The sequence below is a fragment of the Gavialis gangeticus genome, unplaced genomic scaffold (assembly GCF_001723915.1).
Source record: "Gavialis gangeticus isolate Ggan-Ray unplaced genomic scaffold, GavGan_comp1, whole genome shotgun sequence".
Classification (NCBI taxonomy): domain Eukaryota; kingdom Metazoa; phylum Chordata; order Crocodylia; family Gavialidae; genus Gavialis; species Gavialis gangeticus.
The window spans coordinates 67,038,064-67,057,769 of record NW_017729033.1 but is presented as its reverse complement, the minus strand read 5'-3'; positions in this window follow the sequence as shown (position 1 = coordinate 67,057,769).

Here is a 19,706-nt window from a genome sequence, read left to right as displayed (position 1 = left end):
GCAGCCCCCACTGCCAGACTGCTGCAGTGGGTAGAGGGTACAGGGCACTCTCAGGGCTGCTTCAGCAGTGCAGCTGGCACAAGGGGTAGTGTCCCCAGGTACCAATTGGCTGGGCCCCAGAAGCTCCTGAGAATGAGTAGCCCTGAGTTACTTGACAGGGCAGTTTTTTGTACTGATGGGGCCAGGACAGGGCAGCTTTTTATACTGCTTGGGAGAGCACAGGTGTTGTCCCTGGTCTCTAGCTCCCCCTGGCTGCAGATCCAGGAGGAGCCAGGCAGGGTACCACATTTTGCCTGATGTGGTACAATTTGCCCCATACCAAAGTGCATGTCCAGGCATGAGCCAGGGCTTTTTGCCTCAGTGCACAAATTTGCACCACTTCTATTTGAGCTTCTGCAAACACATGTGCTAAAACCCCCAAAACTGGTGCACATGTAATGTGTAATACCACTAAGCCACACAAATGATGTTTGTCATGTGTACATCATGATGACTATCATATGTACAAGCACCTTGAGGCTTCAGAATTGCATCTCTTATTGCTTCCAAGCAGAGTGCCCTTATTGCCTAGCTGTGGGCCGCTCAGAGGTGGGGGAAACCTTCCACCCCTCCTGTTGGAGCTGTACCACTTTGCAGAAAAGAATTTAACATTTGTTGGGCCATACAGCAGGAGCAAGACAAAGCATGACTCTATGATCTTTTATTTATGTAAATGTGCAACCCAGGTCGCCTCTCTCCCAAGTGAATGCTCTTGCACATAAGCAATTGGGCAACAACCTGAAGGGAGCATGATGTCTGCTGTCACTCATTGCTTGTATCAGTATTTTGAATATCTTTCTCCACACTCTTTATCTGTTTTGTGCCTTTGACTGACAGTTTGGTAAGTCAGGAGCTACGTGTTTTTATGTGTTTGTGCATCATATGAGTGCTCCATATATTTGGACTGTGGTGGTACCAAATAAGCTAGACAAATAACAATTCATAGGAACAATGACAAGATATGTCCATTGGGATGAAAAGCTGTTGGGAAGAAGGGGAAGAATATCAGTAATGACCTGAAACTCATACAGAATCAACTCAGAACATTCAGTGTATGAGTGAATAGAAGCAGGGGCATGAACAGGTATTAAAGCCTCAGGTGAATGAATTTAAGAGTTACAGCCATGCAATTTACAACAGAAAGGTCCTGGGGCTCTGTGAAGAGGAGAAAGAAAGAGAGAGGTTATTTTTAAGCTGTAAATTTGACGTACAACATTGAAAGACGTATTCTTTTTTTCTTAAACACAGTTACCTGCTGGTAAAGTTTTTTCCACTTGACAACACATTATGGGAGATTTTCTTTTCTTTTCTTTGTAAATGTAAAGTTATATATATTCTTTTTCAAGAGAGATTGGTTACATTCAACATTACTGATGCTGTGACAGTTCAACAGACTATCTAGCAAGGGAGAAGGATTTGTGAAATGGATGACTCATACCAAAGCAGGAGCCTGAAAGCTTCTCTGTCTGATGCAACTAAGCCAACATGCTAATGAAGAATCAAAGGATCTGCTTAAAAGTATCAGAAAAATGTATGTTATTCATCAGTAAGAACAGCTGAAAAATGTCTATAAAAATGCATGTATAACAAAGGGCCAAATTAAACTTAATTCTGGCATTTCCTCTTGAGTATTTGATCCTTTTTGTTACATTTTTACCACCCACTTAGTGTAATTTTAATGTTATTTTCTACAGTATTTAAAAACTTGAAAAAAATCAATTTTTCTCCTCAAAACAGCCCCCAACCTGGATTATCAGTGGTGCAGTTTTCTGATCCTGTTGAAATTTTTGAGATGTCAAATGAGTTTCTTTCCACATTGGTATAAAAATGAGACTTCTTGGAACTTTTTTTGGAGAGGATGTCCCATGGGATATGGCAGATTGATTCAAGTTCCTGCGTCAGTGAATCGGGGAAGACAGATTTTGAGTAGGAAATCCAGTGTTGAAATTTCTATCAGAAAAGTTTCCCTTCAAAATGAATACATTTCCATTAAAAGTTTCATTTTCAATGAACTGGTGTATTTGAACAAACATGCCTTAATGGGAAAAAACCTGACCAGCTCTAACCATCAACAGTCAAATGGTTTAAACAAATGACTTTACTTAACAGTAATTAGCAGCAGAAGACTCCTATCTTCTGTATAGAAAACAACTGAAAAGTGTAAATCTTTAGCCTATGAGGCTTCCCACATAGTTTAAAGGCAGAAATAGGCTGCTGAGACTTGGGATTAATGAGTTTAGTGTTAGGTTTTGTATGAGTCTGCTGTAGTCATTAAATGTTCATTGTTCCATGTCCCAACCAATCTCTTCCTGTTGCTTTCTGCTACTTTTTTCCCTACTACCGCTGTTCTTCCAACTCCTGAACAACTCCTTTTCCAACTCCTCTTCCTACTCAGGATGTGGGAAAGGAACAGGAGTAATATCAATCTTTGTATTGCTTTTGTAGGCTTCCTTTTGGCCTGTGTTCTCCATCTGAAGTATTTCAAAGAAAAGTGCAATATTTTTAAGGTCTTGATGGAAACATGGTTCACATTGATGATGTATTAGTTTGGGGAAATACTATGAAAGAACATAACTCGAGGCTAAGAAAGGCACTAGAAAGAGCTCCCAGAGCAGGTTTAAAACTGAACAAACAAAACTGCAAATTCAGGGTCAAAGAAATAACATATCTGGGAGAAAAGCTCTCTGATAAAGGGGTGCAAATTGATCCTGGAAGAGTTAAAGCCATTACAAACATGCCACCCTCTATGGACAAGGAAAGCGGGGAAAGATTATTGGGAATGTTCAATTTTGTAGGGAAATGTCTACCTAGAAGAGTAGACCAAGCAAGTTAGCTCACTCTTACAAAAGAATGCTCAGTGGATATGGGACTATGAACATGAACCTGAATTTAAAAACTTGAAGGAAAAAAAAAAATGAAAGCTCCACTACTACAATACTATGGTTCTAAAAGACCCATTAAATTATCAACAGATGTTTCTAAAGGTGGTATTGGAGCAGCTTCGCTTCAACAACATGGGGATAGCTGAAGACGAGTCGCATATGCATCTAAGGAACTCTCTAAGTCAGAGTGTCTATATGCAAAAATGGAGAAAGAAAGATGAGCTCTGGTATATGGCTGTAAGAAATTTCATATTCATCGATGGGAAGCCTGTGATAACTGAAACTGATCATAAACCTTTGGTGACTATAGCAAAGAAAGGGTCATCTGACATGCCATCCAGATTACAGAGACTTTTCTTTCAACTAAAAATGTGTGATCTAGACATTACAGTACACACCAGGAAAACATCTAGTTATTGCAGATACGTTGCCCAGAGCATATGACACAACAGAAAGTGACAGAATTACAGACTCTGCCATAGTAGGTGTTAAATCTCATTAAAAGAGTGATTCCTGTTACAGATAAAATGTGGGCATGCAACATTTTTACACATTCAAGTGCTGCAGCACCAGGCACTTTCAAAAGTGCCCCGCTCTGCAACACTTGCAGTTGTATAAGCGGTGAAACTCACATTAGCGTGGAGAAAATTGTTACACCCTGACTCCGTGTGGTGCCCAACAACTAGGGAGACAACGATTCAATTGCTTATGGATCCTGTTACTCATTAGCCAGAGCAAGCACAGAGCAAACACCAGCACACATTGCTTGCAACAGCTTTATTCAGAATAGAGACAACTTTGGGCCAGGTCCAAAAAACAACAAACTGGGGACCTGCCATGAACAATATTTTTTTCCCACATTTATACACTTTAGTTCAGGTTCATTAACATTTACTCCACCTTCGTCCCTCCTCCTGTTCCACCCATTTCTCCTCCCATCTCAAGCTCTGCTTCTGTTTACTACATTAGCATGGAATTGCCTATGCATTTAATTTATTTACATACCTCTCTGCTAAGAGCGTATGTGTAAGACTTTGACTTCTGCTTCCTCCAGTCACTTGCTGGTTCTTTCTGGTTTCTTGATGACTCCTTCTTCAGCTCCAAGGTCTTGCTTGTGCTTTATCTCCTGACAACAGCTGGTGGGCTGCCTCTTGTTCTTCTTACACAATGGGCTCTAACACTATGACCTTGCTAGAAAACTGCCTGCCTAAGTGTTTGCAATGTTATTTTTAATATATCATTCTGCCTTGTGACCAGCAGCTTTTGTTGAAGCCACAGATTAAAGCCTTGTATTCAGCTGCAAATCCAGTGCTCCCCAAGATCCAAGTATTGTCACCCGAACAAAAATGGCAGTGGCGAGCTTTTGAACTATAACACATAAGAGGTGTTTTAGTTCAAAAGTGCACAACCACCATTTTCTGTACGCAGGCGAGCACTTTGCCGCTTATACTACTGCACTCAGTGCAGTGCAGCTTGCATCAGCTTGCATGCAGAGCAGACTCAATTAAGCAACAAATCTCTGGCACATCACAGGACCAAAAACTGTGTGTATAGATGCCCTAACTTCAGAAGCTACTGCTCAGGACACTGCATTGCAAAAGTGATAACAGTTATTTGTGCTGGTTGCCCTGGAAAACATACACCCTAGCCCCCTACTCTCAGTTCAAGGAAGAGCTGTCGGTACTAGACGGTATTTTGTTCAAACTTGCTGTTCAAGCGGTGCTAAAGAAAGACATACTAAACAGAATGCATGAGGGGCATCTAGGCATTGAAAAATGCAAAACGAGAGCAAGTGGTGCTCTATATTAGCCCAACATAAATACTGATATAGAAGATACTGTAAAGGCTTGTACAACATGCCTAAAGTACAAAGAAAAGAGCCCATGATGATTGTGGAGGAGCCCATAAGTCTGTGGTATCAAGTGAGCATTGACTTACTCATACATGCAGAAAAAAATTATGTATTAGTGCTGAATTATTATTCTCACTATCTTGAAATTGCATTGCTTGAAAGCACAGCAGAAAACCATGTCATAACACACATCAAATTGATTTTTGCTAGACACGGGATTCTACAAATTATGAGAACAGAAATTATGAGAATAGACAACAGACCTCAATTCAACTGTCTTAAGTTTAAAGAGTTTTCAAACAAATAGGGATTCTGTCACAACACTTCAAGTCCTAAATACCCACCATTCAATGGTCTGGTAGAAAATGGAGTACAAATAGCAAATAAATTGTTGAAAAAAGCCTCAGATTCACACACTGATGTTTACCTGTCACTCTTAAATTACAGGGCAACACTCATGAAACATTGTCCCCAGCAGAAATACTGTTTAACAGAAACTCAAAACCAGGCTGCCAAATCTTGTGGATGATGCTCATCAGAATGAAAAGCAAGACCTGAACAGAGTCTTTAAAAATTCAACAAACTCAAACAAAAATTGTACTATGACAGGGGTTCCAGAGAGTTACCACAACTGCACAACAAAGATGTGGTCTTTATTTCAGATGGATGAACATGGAAACAAAAAGCAATAGTTTCCCATCAAGAAGCTCCCAGATCCTGTAAAGTAGTTATGCTGGAGGGACAGGTGCTCAGAAGGAACAAAGGACACTTGCAGCTTGTAAAGGGAGAGAAGAAGCAGCATCATTAGATTCACCAAAGGAAACATAATTAACAACAAAGCAACAAGAAATAACAGAGGAGACTGAAAATGACACAGAAGTAGAGACCTCTGATCAAAGAAACCAAATAAGAACTGAACCAATAAGGACTGAGAATGCAGAGCAACTGAGAAGATCACTTGGAGATAAAAAGCCAACACAAAGACTAATAAATACGTGTTGAAATGTGCTTTAATTATGGGTTGAACTAAACTGCCAATGTTAGTATTATATGGGGATATGTTACATGTAAAGGGGGAAGATATGTGGATACATTTAAGAGTATTATGTATAAATTGTTAAGATTTGCCTGGGGATTGCAGGAGGGATCAGCAGAACTGTAGGCAGGGGTCTGCTCTCTGAATAAACAAGCTTTATTGTTCTAGAAGCTTAACTCCTTAATCTTTTGTGAACTACACACTGTCCTAATGCCACAGAAGAACAATTTGAGGAAAGGTTTTACTGAGCTCTGCGGGCCTGAGATGCATGTACAAGCTGAAGGATATTTCAGCTGTGAGATATGTGAGCATACTCAGTGAGGTGCATACTTGGAGAGTTTTGCTGCCGAACACTAATTAGCCCCTATTGAGCACATAAATGCTAATATATATATTTTCTTTTTCTTCAGATGCTTATATTCTAATGGGATTTCAAAGAGAGTTTTCATAGTGTTGGAAGAAGGTATACCTTTTATACAAGGTGGAAAACCCTCTGAAATGTCAAGTTCCTATTCCAAAAACATGAGATGATAGATTCTTTCACCAAAATAAGTTATGGACTTTTTTAACCTGGCAATACAATTTTTTTGAAGAAACAGTTTAACTAAAAATTTGAAAAAAAGCTAGAGGCATGCACCCAGCATGAGATGTTTCAGTCTGAATGGATAAAGTTTTATCACCTACAAACAGGATCTCAGTGGAAAATGTGGGACAACCTTAACTATAATCTTTACTACTGAACAGCCCATGCCATTTTGTAGACTTTTTGGTCATGTGGGTATACTCTCTCTCATTTTTAAAAGTAAGATAACTAGAGAAAATAATTCATGTTCCTAAGATTTTATTTTCTTTCCTCTTCTCTCCTCTCCCTTGCCCTCTTTCCCACTTCACTTTTCTACTTCAATTTGATCCCATCACCCCTAATACCTGTCCTTATTCACAGCCCCATCCTTCTCTTTTGACTTCCTTCTTTAGTTCTCCAGCAATCTCTTCCTAGGAGCACATTATCTCCACCTTGTGCTCTCCAACTGTCTCTATTCCTCATACTCCTAAACCTCTTTCCTCTTTCTTCTTCCCTACCTCAGATCCATGCTTTGCCCCTTCTTTCAGTTTCCTTCTCTGATAACTCAAGATCCACCCTCATTTGCTGATCTTTACCATCTTATAAGGAGAATGGGCCATTTAATATCCCTTTACCCAAGAGTTTGGCTCACCTCTCTCTCTGTGAATCATTCCCCATTGTAGTTTGGTGCCCTTCAGAAACAAGATGATGGCCAAGCAGTTGGACAGGGAAGAAAGTTTTCAAGTCCCCATTGTTTTTAGTCCTTTTGCTCTTAACTGCAGTTGAATATGGTTTCAGAGCCCCAGATCAGATAGGAAAAAAAAGTTTGGGACTAAAAATGGGGCTTTAGGCAAACTGTAATCCAAGAAATCTGCTGCTCAGCAGCTGTCTACCCGATCCTAAAAAATTACTAGATGCCTCTATATTCAGCTTGACACTTCCCACAGTGACTGAAATTCTGTTTCACTTAACACTCAGAACTTCCACAGCATGAGCAGTACTTAGCAAGTGCCTAAGTCCCCTTGGGATCAAAAAACTAAACAGAACAATACCTGAGTGCCTTCAGGGCCCAGTCTGGTAGGTCTATTTCAAATAGGTCTAATGCACATGAACAGAATTAGATCCCTCACAAAATGCAACTGTGCCTGATTTATTTCCAGAGTAAAACTAGAAGCAGAGGCAGTGCCTATTAGGCTATAGAACCAGGTATACACACTCTCCATGTCCCTGTTGTTGTCTCTTCCTCATCACACCTCCTACTTTTCCCCCCATGAATGTTGTGTTCTCTGCTGTACAATAGTTTGGCTGCAACAGGCAGGGTAAAGACAGCCCTTATCTGGATCAAGCTTAGATTCTGGTGGGTCAGGCTGTGTCTCAGGTGGTGGAAGATGTGGGTTTCATAGATTTCATAAATTTCATTGACATTAGGGCTGGAAGGGACCTCAGAAGATCGAGTCCAGCCCCCTGCCCAAAGGGCAGGAAGTCAGCTGGGGTCATAGGATCCCAGCAAGATAAGCATCCAATTTGCATTTGAAGGTGTTCAATGTAGGTGCTTGAACCACCTCAGATGGCAGGCTGTTCCAGAACTTGGGGGCTCGGACAGTAAAGAAATTCTTCCTTATGTCCAGCCTGAAACGGTCTTGCAGTAGTTTATGACCGTTCGACCTCGTCATCCCTTGGGGCACTCTGGTGAACAAACGTTCCCCCAGATCCTGGTGGTCACCCCTGATAAACTTATAGGTGGCCATCAGATCACCCCTGAGCCTGCGCTTAACATTCTCAATAGACAAGCCCTGGGTGATTCCTTACACAGTGTGTGGGGCTTTGGGCCATCCTTTTGAAGCGTCTCACTCTCCACATGCATTTTATAATGAGTCTTAAAACCTAACGCAGGATTTTTTATTCCACTCGGGAGGCGGGGCAGATATGGAGGTTGAGCACTGAAGTACCTAACTTGTAGGCACCTAAGACTTGTCAGATCTATCTCCTACATCCCCTTTTAATGCTTCTGCCGTCTGAGTTACCCAAAGCTCTTTATACTTCTTGACCTGTCTTTACTCAGCCTGTCTAAATGTTGAGAACTGCCTCTGATCTCAGGTTAGAAGGAACCTCAAAAATGCAGAGAAGCATCCTATGCTAGATGAGTACATGACACTGACAACTGTGCTCACAAGTGGCACACGTATTTCATTCATGCTTAATGCACAAACACATTGTGAAAGAGACTGGTAGTTTTAGGCTATCTCTGGCTCAGCAACCAACCAAACAAGTACTTTTTCATGGTGGCTGCTGTTTTGTCTCTAGAATCTCAGATTTCATTTTTTATGACCATCTAGCAGGTGCAGTATCCAAACTAATGATCTTCAGAATGTGAATAGAGTGGAATTAATGTATGGCTGTATGTCTGAGTCTGCAGGGAGCATGAAACAATAGTTATGAGAGACTTAGTATGAGGTTACATGCCATATTAGCTCTGATCCTTGGTGTTATACCACTTGTAATGTTCACATTGTTAACCATCTCACTCTTGAACAAAGCACGGTAGGTAGAGATTACATTATTTATACAATCTAGAGTAAAAAGAATCTCATTTTTGGTGCCTGTAGTGAACAGACCTTGGTTTGTGGGGAGAGCTTAAGAGAGTGTTGCTATTTTTTTCGACCCAATTCAATGCCATGTTTGATAACATAACTCTAAAAGAAAAGCTATAATTATAATTACTGAAGCAAAACAGGCAGGAATAGCACTAACTGGATATGTGACAGGAATATGTAAAGCAGAAACACTATGCATTATTTATTTCCTCCTTTTTAAGTGGTTCCCAAAGATGTCATAGCTCATCAAGCTGTGGCCATGTGTCTGATTTCAAAATCTTTCATTTCAACAAAAAAAGTGAAATGTTTCCATGGAGATCAGCCAGAGATAGCCAAATGACGAACTTCTTGGCTGCAGTTTCACTGTGGTTTCTATGGTTTCCAGACAAGGCGGGGGGGAAATTAAGTTACTGATTTTTTTCTTCTTTTTTGTAAAATATAAAAGGTTAATGTAAACCAAGAGATAGAGCTGACATTACTGTCTTCCTCCTACCAGCAAAGATAACCCTTGTCCCCTCAGTTAGTTAAATGATTTGCATGGGTCATATTGTGCAGTTTTATGGATTTCTTTACATATTCTGGAGGAAACAAATCATGTACTGCAAAGAAATAATATTCTATAAACATTACAAATGTACAATTTTAACTTCTTTTGGTAATCAACAAAATTGATACTGCACAAATTTTGGTTTTAGTTAAAAAAACCTGGATGTAAAAATCTAATTTTATAAAATAGCATAATACAAGAATCATAGTGGAGACTTGAGCCCAGTTAGAAAATTCTTATGTAAAATAATAATGTCACATCAACAACTCTAAAATATAGCATCCTCTGGATATTGACACAGATAAACCTCTCTTCCATATTTTCAAACTCTTGTTTTTCAACTACTACAAAATCCTCTGTTCTGCCATGGGCAAATGCAGTCCAGCCCCAACAAAATATTTCAAATGGGATTTCAAAGATTATTTTTCTAGCCAATAGAATCATAGAAAATTAGGGTTGGAAAGGACCTCAGGAGGTCATCTAGTCCAACCCCCTGCTCAAAGCAGGACCATCCCGAACTAGATCATCTCAGCCAAGGCTTTGTCTAGCCAGTAGGACTGTGAGAAATGTCGGAAGCCATTTCATTTTGGAGGTGTTTTGGCCTGTTTTAGCCCCTGAAACACTGAATCCGAAATGAAGCGGAAGACTCCAAAACATCCCTGAAATTAAAACACCTGAAACATTTTCGAAAAATTCAGCGTTTCAGAGCTGGGTTTTCAGGGAAACAGAAACTAAGAAGAGAAAGGGGGAAGAGGGACAGAAGGAGTGCTCTGATATTGACATCTGTAGTTAGCCAGTGTCTGCGATCTGTCCCTGAGGTCCCTTCTAATCTCAGTGCTCTGGGGGAGGGACAGCAGCCTGCTGTCATCACGCATGCAGATCCAGGGGGCTACTCTCCCTGGGAGGAGTCTGGCACAACCCTACAGCCCTGCAGTTTTCATCTGAATCAGGCAAGAAATGACAGAGTTATAGGCATTTTAGAGATTCCCCATTACAGCCTATGGTCAAATCACTGAAACAGCATCGAAACTCTGAAACAGATTCAGCTGAATCAAAACAGAACAGTGATCCAAAACACTGAAACGAATCACTGTCCCTCCAAAATGGCTGAATCTGAAACTGAGTCGAAACATAGCTGTTTTGCACAGCCCTACTAGCCAGGTCTTAAAAACCTGCAAGAATGGTGATTCCACCACCTCTCTGGGTAACCTGTTCTAGTGCTTACTACCCTCCTGGTGAGACAAGTCTTTTCAATATCTAACCTAAACTTCCCTTGCTGCATCTTGAGACTATTGCTCCTTATTCTGTCATCTGCCACCACTGAGAACAGTCTAGCTCCATCTTCTTCTGAACCCCCCTGTGGCAGGGCACTAGGTGTGCCTGCCACTTTAAGGCCTTGGAGTTGGCAGCCTCCAGGTGCCTAATGAGGGCAGCCATTTTAGGCTCAGGGCTGCCTATATAAACAAGGCAGTTTGGCGGCTGGAAGAGAGGTAGTAATATTGTTTGGCCTGAGTTTCATCTGGAGGTAAGGAAGGAGCTGTAGGGGATGGTAGGAGGTTCCTGGCCCTGGGTACAACTGGAAACTACACCTTGCTGGGAGTGGGTGGCCTCATGGGGCTCCCAGTGGTGTGGGAGCCCCCAGGAAATGCCAGGCCAGTGATCCACCTGGTGAAAGGTGGGTTGGTGTACTTTAACCCCTAGCCCTCACCTTTGGGTGGGTTGCATACACCGGAAGTAGTAGTAGGAGCACAACCCCTGAGGAAGAGTGTTGGAAGCCAGGTGTGGCCAAAGCTGCCTGAGCCCTGCAGGGGTTTGAGACCCCAAGGAGGAGAGTTGGGGCCAGGCATAGCTATGGCCACCTGAGCCCACCAGTGGAGGGAAGCCCTGAGACCCTAAATAAAGGGGGCATTATGAGCAGTGTGTAGAGCCCCTGGTGTGTGTGTGTAGGTGGTGGAGAGCAGTGTGTGGAGCCCCAGTGTGAGGGGAGAGGGGGGCCAGCCAGAGAGAGAGCTGAGTCCTGACCCCAGTAAGTCCTCCAATGCGGGGAAGCAGAGTTTGGGTCAAATATAACACTGGTAGTAGCACCATGACCTGCTGCCCACTGTGGAGAGTGAGAGGCCCCTGTGAGACCCTGAGGCACCGGTTATAGTGTGAGGTACACCAGCTCCCCACCTCTCTGAAGGAGGATCTAGAGAGGGGACCCCGGGGAAAGAGTTATGGTCATACAGTGAGGCCTGCCAGAGCTTCCCCTGACTAGCCCAGGCAGGGACCAGGACCAGGAGGGCAAGGAGGCCCACCGAGAGGGACACCCAAGAGCCAGGGGCCTGGGGTCCTGACTGGCCTGAGGGTGAGTCAGGGCTAGTGTGAGCCGAAGGTCCCAGTGAGGGGTCCACACCTGAAGGGGAACCGGTGGCAGGGAGATATATGGCCTGGTATGACAGCGGCAGAGTCTGCCTGAAGGGAGTAACCCAGGTGGGGTACTACAGTAGGATTCTGGGCCCCATTGTGGGGGACTGGTGCGTATGAGAACATCATGATGTCGTCTGTGAGGCTTGGGCTATGGTATAGGGGAGGAATGGAGCCACAGATAGCGCCCCCTAGCAGCGGGGCAGAAAATGGGCAGCTTCCTGCCTAATTACATCTCTTAATCAATTTAATGCCAAGGTGTGGCAGGTGAGAAGGTGGGCGGTTAGTTCAAGAACAGGTGGGTAGGCCATGCAGAGATGGGCCCTGGTAGGCCCCCTGTTACCCCCCCCACCCCTTCAGGTAATTGAAGGCTGCTATTAACTCCCCTCTGAGTCTCTTCTCCAAGCTAAATAAGTCCAGCTCCCTCAGCTTCTCTTCATAAACCATTTTCCTCCAGCCCCTTCCCCATTTTTGTTGCCTTCCACTGGACTCTCTCCAATTTCTCCACACCCTTTCTGTAATGGGGGGGCCCAAAACTGAACATAGCACTCCAGATGTGGCCTCACCACTTCTCAAAGGAAGGGAATAATCACTTCCCTTGAACTACTGGCAACCCACCTGTCAATGCAGCCCAGTATGCTGTTAGCCTTCTTGGGAACAAGGGCACACTGTTGGCTTATATTCAGCTTATTGTCCACTGTAACCCCCAGGTCCTCTTCTGCAGACCTGTTGCCCAACCAGTCAGCCCCCAGCCTGTACTGGTGCATGGGATTCTTCTGTCCTAAATACAGGACTTTGTACTTGTCTTTGTTGAACCTCATGAGATTTCTTTTGGCCCAATCCTCCAATTCATCTAGGTCACTCTGAATCCTACCCTCCAGCATATCTATTATTCCCCACAGCTTGGTGTCATCTGCAAATTTGCTGAGGGTTCATTCTATGCCATTTCCAACTTGTTGATGAACACATTGAACAAAACCAGCTGCAGGACTAGTTTTATATAATAACAAGCTGCCGAGTTCTGACTAGCCTGTGTGTCTGCCTGCTGCTTGTTTCAATGCATCAAATTGCACAAAACAGTATCTTACTCGTAACAGCCAGCATTTATTTTCATGTATTACTTCTGGAGATTACACCACTTGCATTCTGCATATCTATGTATGTTTTATGCAACCACAAGTTTGCACAAGAGTAAGCTGTCTCATATGTACTGTGAAGGATAAATCTTAATATTGATGTAAGAATGGTTTTTAATAAAGTTATCACAGTGTTATGTTAGAAACTTGCCTTTGCTGACACTTTTGCACATATAGAAGTAAGATAGCATAAATGGTTACATTAATTCATTATTTAATTATATGAAATGTCAAACTAGCTAAGGAAACTCCATGAAAGCTTTTGTTTTCTGCCATTGTGTTAGCATTGATAATACTTTGTTTATTATCCCAAAATGCTTTTACAAAGATTTTTGTAACTTAGCTTTATAGCTTCTATTTTGCTTTACCGTGCTAGACTATTTTCTTTGATGATATGTTATGAAAGATGTATAAAAGTGTTAATTATTGTGATTTTTTTTTTTTTGTGCTTGATGCATAATATTTTATAGGTCTTTGTAACTTGATGTTATAAATGCTATATGCAGTAGATCGTATAAAAGAATGTAAGTAAGAGTGGACTTGGGTTGCCTTTTCAGAGACCTCTTACAGTTCATGTGTTAATCACAAGCTAAACACAAGGTCTGGGATGTGCTACATATTCAAGCAATTTTTGTGGCTGCTCTGCCATTTTTTCCATGATAATGTCACTCATTAAATGTGGAAGCAGCTTTAATTTGAATTGGTGCTTTAATTTGAATTTGTGGCATGCTATTTTAAAGGGCACATGCGGAGCCCAGAGTTTGCAGCTGTTCCCTGTGACCTTTAAACTCAGTGGGCATTTTAACATGTGCAGGGGGGTGGGGAGGGGAATGCAGTGCTTTAATTGAAGCAACTCCGAGAACTGCTCTAATTAAAGTGCTGCAGTGTTTCATGTATTCCCACACTTCAAAATAGCAGTGGGAGCACTTTAAAGCTTGTCCAATGAACTTTAGGTAGTTAAAGTGCCTCTGCCATCATTTTGAAGTGTGGGGATGCTGATGCACGAGACATAGTGGCTAGCTGGAGTATGGTAACTACCACAGTCCAGCAGACTTGATTAATGGAGTTTGCTCCAATGCAATTCAATTGCAACACATCAAAGCAGCTTCCTAGCTCGTGTGCAGGCACCCAGTGTGCTAAGAGCAGAGATTAACTCCCCAGTATTGGCCTGCCCACAGACACACATTTTAAACTTCCCAGCACACAGCATGGCACTGAGGAGCTAGTTTCTGATGCAGGACTCCCTGTATACTGTCAAGTTTAAAGAATGTATGGGCAGCTTGGCTCCTCATGCATTAGCAAGTTTAAAGGGTGCATGTGTAGTCCAAGACCAGTAGACTGTCTTTTGTTTTGTTTTTTATTTTTTTTGTTTTTTGTTCAGGACTACAATCACACCAGCAGACATGGGGTGGGATCTGAAGAATTCTATCTCATATCCTCAAAATTGCACATCCTGCCATGTAAGACCCTGAATGTCTAGCATAGCAAATTAATGTCTGCAGGGGGCAGATGCAATGAACAAAGACATAAAAATAGTCTTTTCATTCCCCCCCCTCCCTTTGCAAAGAAGGGAAACAAACCCCATTAATTTTGGATCTATATAGAGAATTACATACAAGTATTTTTATGAAAAATTATTCCACCTTTCAATGTTAAGGAAAGTCATCTGCTATTCTGTTTTTATTCTAACCTAGGTTCCAGTTACAAGATTTCAGTTTAAATCTATCTTCAAATTAAGACTAAGGAACTTCTTTATTGAACAGGGCTCTGGAATTGAAAGAGCTTGTCTGTCTCTTCTCAAGAGAATTAGTTAACTAGAAAGTTAACGTAAGTTTAACTAGGAATCGGATCAGACAATGGAAATGGAAAAACATACTTATGCCTGGGAGGATGAGAGTAGGCTGGACCCCAAGATCTTTGACTTGTTGACTGTTCAGATGCTCTATTCTTCCCAACTTGGGTTCTTCATGCCTCCAACTTCTCCAAGTCTGACAATAATAGATATGCAGTTATTTAATGACACTGATCTATGTATAATTTTATTGGGTATATATTAATTAAAGGGGTTGGTAATAGAAACCCCCTACCCTCTCCAGCTAAGTAAACAATTTCTGACAATGTTCCACATTCATTGTTTAACAACTGTTTAAGTAGGATGGTCTTCAGAGGTTATCAGGGTTCCATTATTGAGGGTGAATACTATTCCTTATGGCAGGGATGCCCCCAGCCACAAACTGCACAGTCTGCATGCTGCACCATACAAGTCTGCATAGGCCTCTGATGTGCCACATGAACTCCTCTCTTCCCCTCCACACCACCACAAAGGTCCCTGAGATGTGTTATTTGAGCTGTACATCACTATACTGCATGGGCCACCTGGACTTGCTGTTCCAAGAAGGTGCCTGGGACCTGTGATGCACTGTGAGGACTGTCACCCTTGTCCCCAGTTGGGCAGCAGGAGACTCCTACTGTACCACACCAGCATGGACAACATGTAGGGTCACCTGACCCTACATGGCTGGAGGGCTCTCTGAGCCCTCCAGCCATGAATTCCTTCAATCCCATAGGCTGTGCCACTCTACAAGTAGCAAAAGATGAAGGACTGAGGGGGAAGCCAGGCTCTCCAGCAGCAGCAAAAACCAAAAAGGAGAGCAGCACCTAGCCCAGCAGCTTGAGAGCTATAGTTCAATCCTTTGGGGCTGCATGTAATGCATGGGGTCACCAGTTGCCCTATGGTAATGGGTTTCAATTAAGTTGTTTGTGTCACTACGGTTAAATACAAGTCGGTGCTTTCTTGTTCAAATAACCAAAAGCATGGAATTTTCTTCTTCAATCCTGTTTCTATACAAGATTACCCAGAGTTCCTGTTGCTTTAAATTACACACTTTAGAGCAACAACATACAGTTCCTATATTTATGAAAAGGAGGATGTGTACAAGATTCAGGCACTTACACCAAGGTCTCCATGTTCCTTGCACCCTTTGCATTTGGAAGATGGCAAAATGTTTCTTTTGATATACAAACTCACAAATGTCTTGTTTCTTAATGCAAATCCTATATAAGCAATCCTGATGTCCTTGTTAGATGACTAGTGAGATGTTTCTTATAAACATAGTGGAATCATGTGATTATTAAAATTAGTTAATAATGTAAAAAGTAATCTCAACCTAAAAAGTTACACTAAGAAATTACTCTTCTGAGAACACTTAAGCAACTTCTTAGTACACTTAGAAAAGTTAGTAAATGAAGTACTCCTAAAGTATTTCAGGAAAGGCAACAGTTTTTTGACTCTTCAAAAGTTGAAAGACTTTCTTGAAGAATTATGTTAAAATGAATGTGTTGAGCCCTTATATTGGAGATAAGGAATGCTTATGCTTGTTGAAATGGATACCTCAGTAAATGGATTCAGAATGGCAACTCTAAACTTAATGGTGCTCTGAAAATTTTCTGACATAAGGACAAAGATAATGCTTTTATTAACACATTTAATATTTAATGACATGAAGTTACTAAAACTATTGCATAGCAATCTTCAGCCAATTCTAAGGCAATAGGAACTGATTCTTAAATCCAGCTAAATTCTGCAATGTGCTGTCCTCTGCCATTGAAAAAGAAGAGTATAAAGGCAAGTCTGAATTGTAAAAGAGAGCTCCTGTCCTAAAAAGCATTCTCATTTCAACTCATTCTGTACAACTCATCTGTGAAATCAAGCAAACAGCAAGAACAACAAAGGAGCAACAACTTGCCAAGTTTAACACTCTTCTGCAAAATAGGTTGGTGAGATGGAGTTTGAAAAAGCATTGCCAAGGTATTAGATTTAAATGGCTCTTCTGTTAATTTTAATGGGATATTGTGATGCTGTTTGTAATTTAAGATGCCAACAGTTTTTTGTGTTAAATAGCTGGTCATTTTAGCCTTTTATTTGTGGAAAAGAGACCTAAGCAGACTTCTTCAAGCAGAAGAAAATAATGGGATTTAATCTGGATTTTAATGTTTAGTGTGCATTAATTCTGTATTTCAAGACTTCTCTTAAGTAATTCAATTTAAATACTGTCTTTGCTTTCAAAGGACTTTGTTAAGATTACTGAAACTTGCTTGCTTAAAAGCTTAAGTTATCCAGGTTTCACATAAATAAGCCCCTGATTTCCATATTTTTTCCTATGATACACTGAAACAGGACTTGGCATTGATAATAATAATCTTTAGTCTTAATTAGCCATGAGACTAGTGTCTTGAGGAGTGCAGACTCACTCTCAGACAGAATTTTTGTTAAATTCACCACAGAAAACTACAGAGAAACTATAACCCTGTTAACCATTTTTTGTGCTTTGCCTTTCACTTTTACTATTTCAATTTTTTTTAAATGATAAAAGCCATTGGTAATCATTGTGACTTATTATGCTTGAATGGAATTACGATGAATTCTAAGTCATGAAAAGAAACCCATGTGAGTAAGTGGGAATCACATCTGTGAAGTGGCATTGAGACAAATAAGGTTTGAGTCGCCATTTCTTGTTTATCAGGCCTATAACTTTTTTAATAATTTGGAGAAGAATTAGTTCATTAACACAATGCATCTTTTCCAGCGCACACTGCCTCCAGTAAGAAGTTCCTCAACCCACAGACGAAAAATAAATTCAAGAAGTTTTTGCCTGATAGAGTCTACATGAGGAGGAATTTATGGCCACATGGGGGGTGTCTACACATGCAATTAATATTATTGCTCCTTAGCATGCCATTTGAACATGTGACCAGGACTGCAGTCAGAGCAGCTCTGGGTGGGCAGCGATCCCAGGGGTCAGCTTGCTAGCCCAGGGCTGCTCCTGGCCAGCTCAGTGTGCCACAGAGGGGCTGGCTGGGGCATGAAGGTGCTTTAGTATGTAGCTAGCTGGTAGACAGCCCCCATACTGAAGCACCCTCATGTCCCAGCCATCTGCATCAGTAGCTACATGTATTTACAAGTACTACCCAGCTGTGGAGCTTATTAATTTAGCCCAGCCTAATAGCCCTGCACATGTAGATGCCAGAGCTAGTTTGACAACTCTGCAGTAAATGTCTCATGTAGGTGTGCCCAATGAGAAGCAATTTGCTTCTTTTTTTCTTTTTTCTTTTTAAAAGCTCACATTGGAAAAAAAACTACACACAAGTAATGCTCTAGTCTTTGAATGTGAATTTGTATACAATAAATTGTGTAAATTACCCTGGCTCTTTAAGCACAAAAAGAAGTCTGATGCTGAACTGGTTGTCAAAACTTCTCGTAATGATTAGTTTTCTTTTCTTCTTCTTCTTCCCCAATATATGTAGCAGCATGCATGGGGGAGGGAGGGGAGCTTGAGGTCAATAATTTTATATTGTATTTGTATTTGATATTCAACGATTTTCGCAACCTTGCCTGAACTCAAAGCAGAAAGTATCTGGTGAGAGAGAAACAATCTGGTCTGACAATTATATTAAAATTGCATGTTTGTGGTAAAACTGGTGCTGATGGCTATTGGAAAAAAAAATTATAGCTATGTACAAATGGATGTTTCTACTTACGAGCATGGTATAAAATACACTTAATCTAATTGGGGGAGAGAACTTTTTTTTACTGTCTTCCTACCTGGGTCAAAATACATTTTGCAGAGAAACCCCCTTACCATTGGACAATGAAGGATAAACAGGAACTGCAAGATATAATATGTTAAGGTACCTTAAAGTTGTAAGTGATTTATAATATTTGTAACTGTCAATAAATATAGCTAGTGTAGTACTATGAATGTATAAGGTATAGAAGAGAAACAGAGCTAGAAAAAAATAGGGCTCAAGGCAGGATCGTTTCTATCCAAACAATCTCTTGCAAATGCTTCTCACCCAGGGGTGTACAAAATGGCAGATCTGGCTGCTGGCTGGACTCTGTTTCCCAGCAGCTCCTGCCCACCTTGTTCCTGGCTGGTCTTCATGGAGATCTCAGGAGCACAGGGGTGTGACAGCATGGGGCCATAGCAGCATGGGGCTGTAGGACTAGGGCTCTGCTCTAGTCAGGCCCAGCTCCACCCTGTTATGGCCCCATAGTGTTGGGCCAGGAGCTCTGCTGCTTGCATACCCGTGCCTGTGGAGCACTCGCCTGTCACAGGGTTATACAGGCAGAGAATCACGGCTCTGTCCTGGCCCCACCCCATGCTGTACTATCACCCCCATAGGATCCTGGAGTGTCCCCAACCCCATCTGCCCAGGTCGCTCCCAGCCTCAGGCACATCCTAGCTACCCAGTTGCATGCTCTACCTATGCGGGTCATAGAATCATAGAAGTAGGCTCAGAAGGGACCTTTATAGATCTTCAAGTCCGACCCCCCGCCAGGGCAAGAGAAAAAACTGGGCTCAAATGATCCCAGCTAGGTAGGCATCAAGCCTCCTTTTAGACCCCCAGGGTAGGAGCCAGCACCACTTCCCTTGGAAGTTGGCTCCAGGTCCTAGCCGCCCTGACTGTGAAGTCGTTCTTATGGATATCTAATCTAAACCTCCTCTCCAACAACTTGTGGCCGTTATTCTTTATTATGCCGGGGGGTGCTCGGGGAAACAAGGTCTCTCCCAAGCCCTTCTGGTCCCCCCCTAGTGAGTTTATAGATGGTCACCAGGTCCCCCCATAACCTTCTCTTGTGAAGGCTGAACAG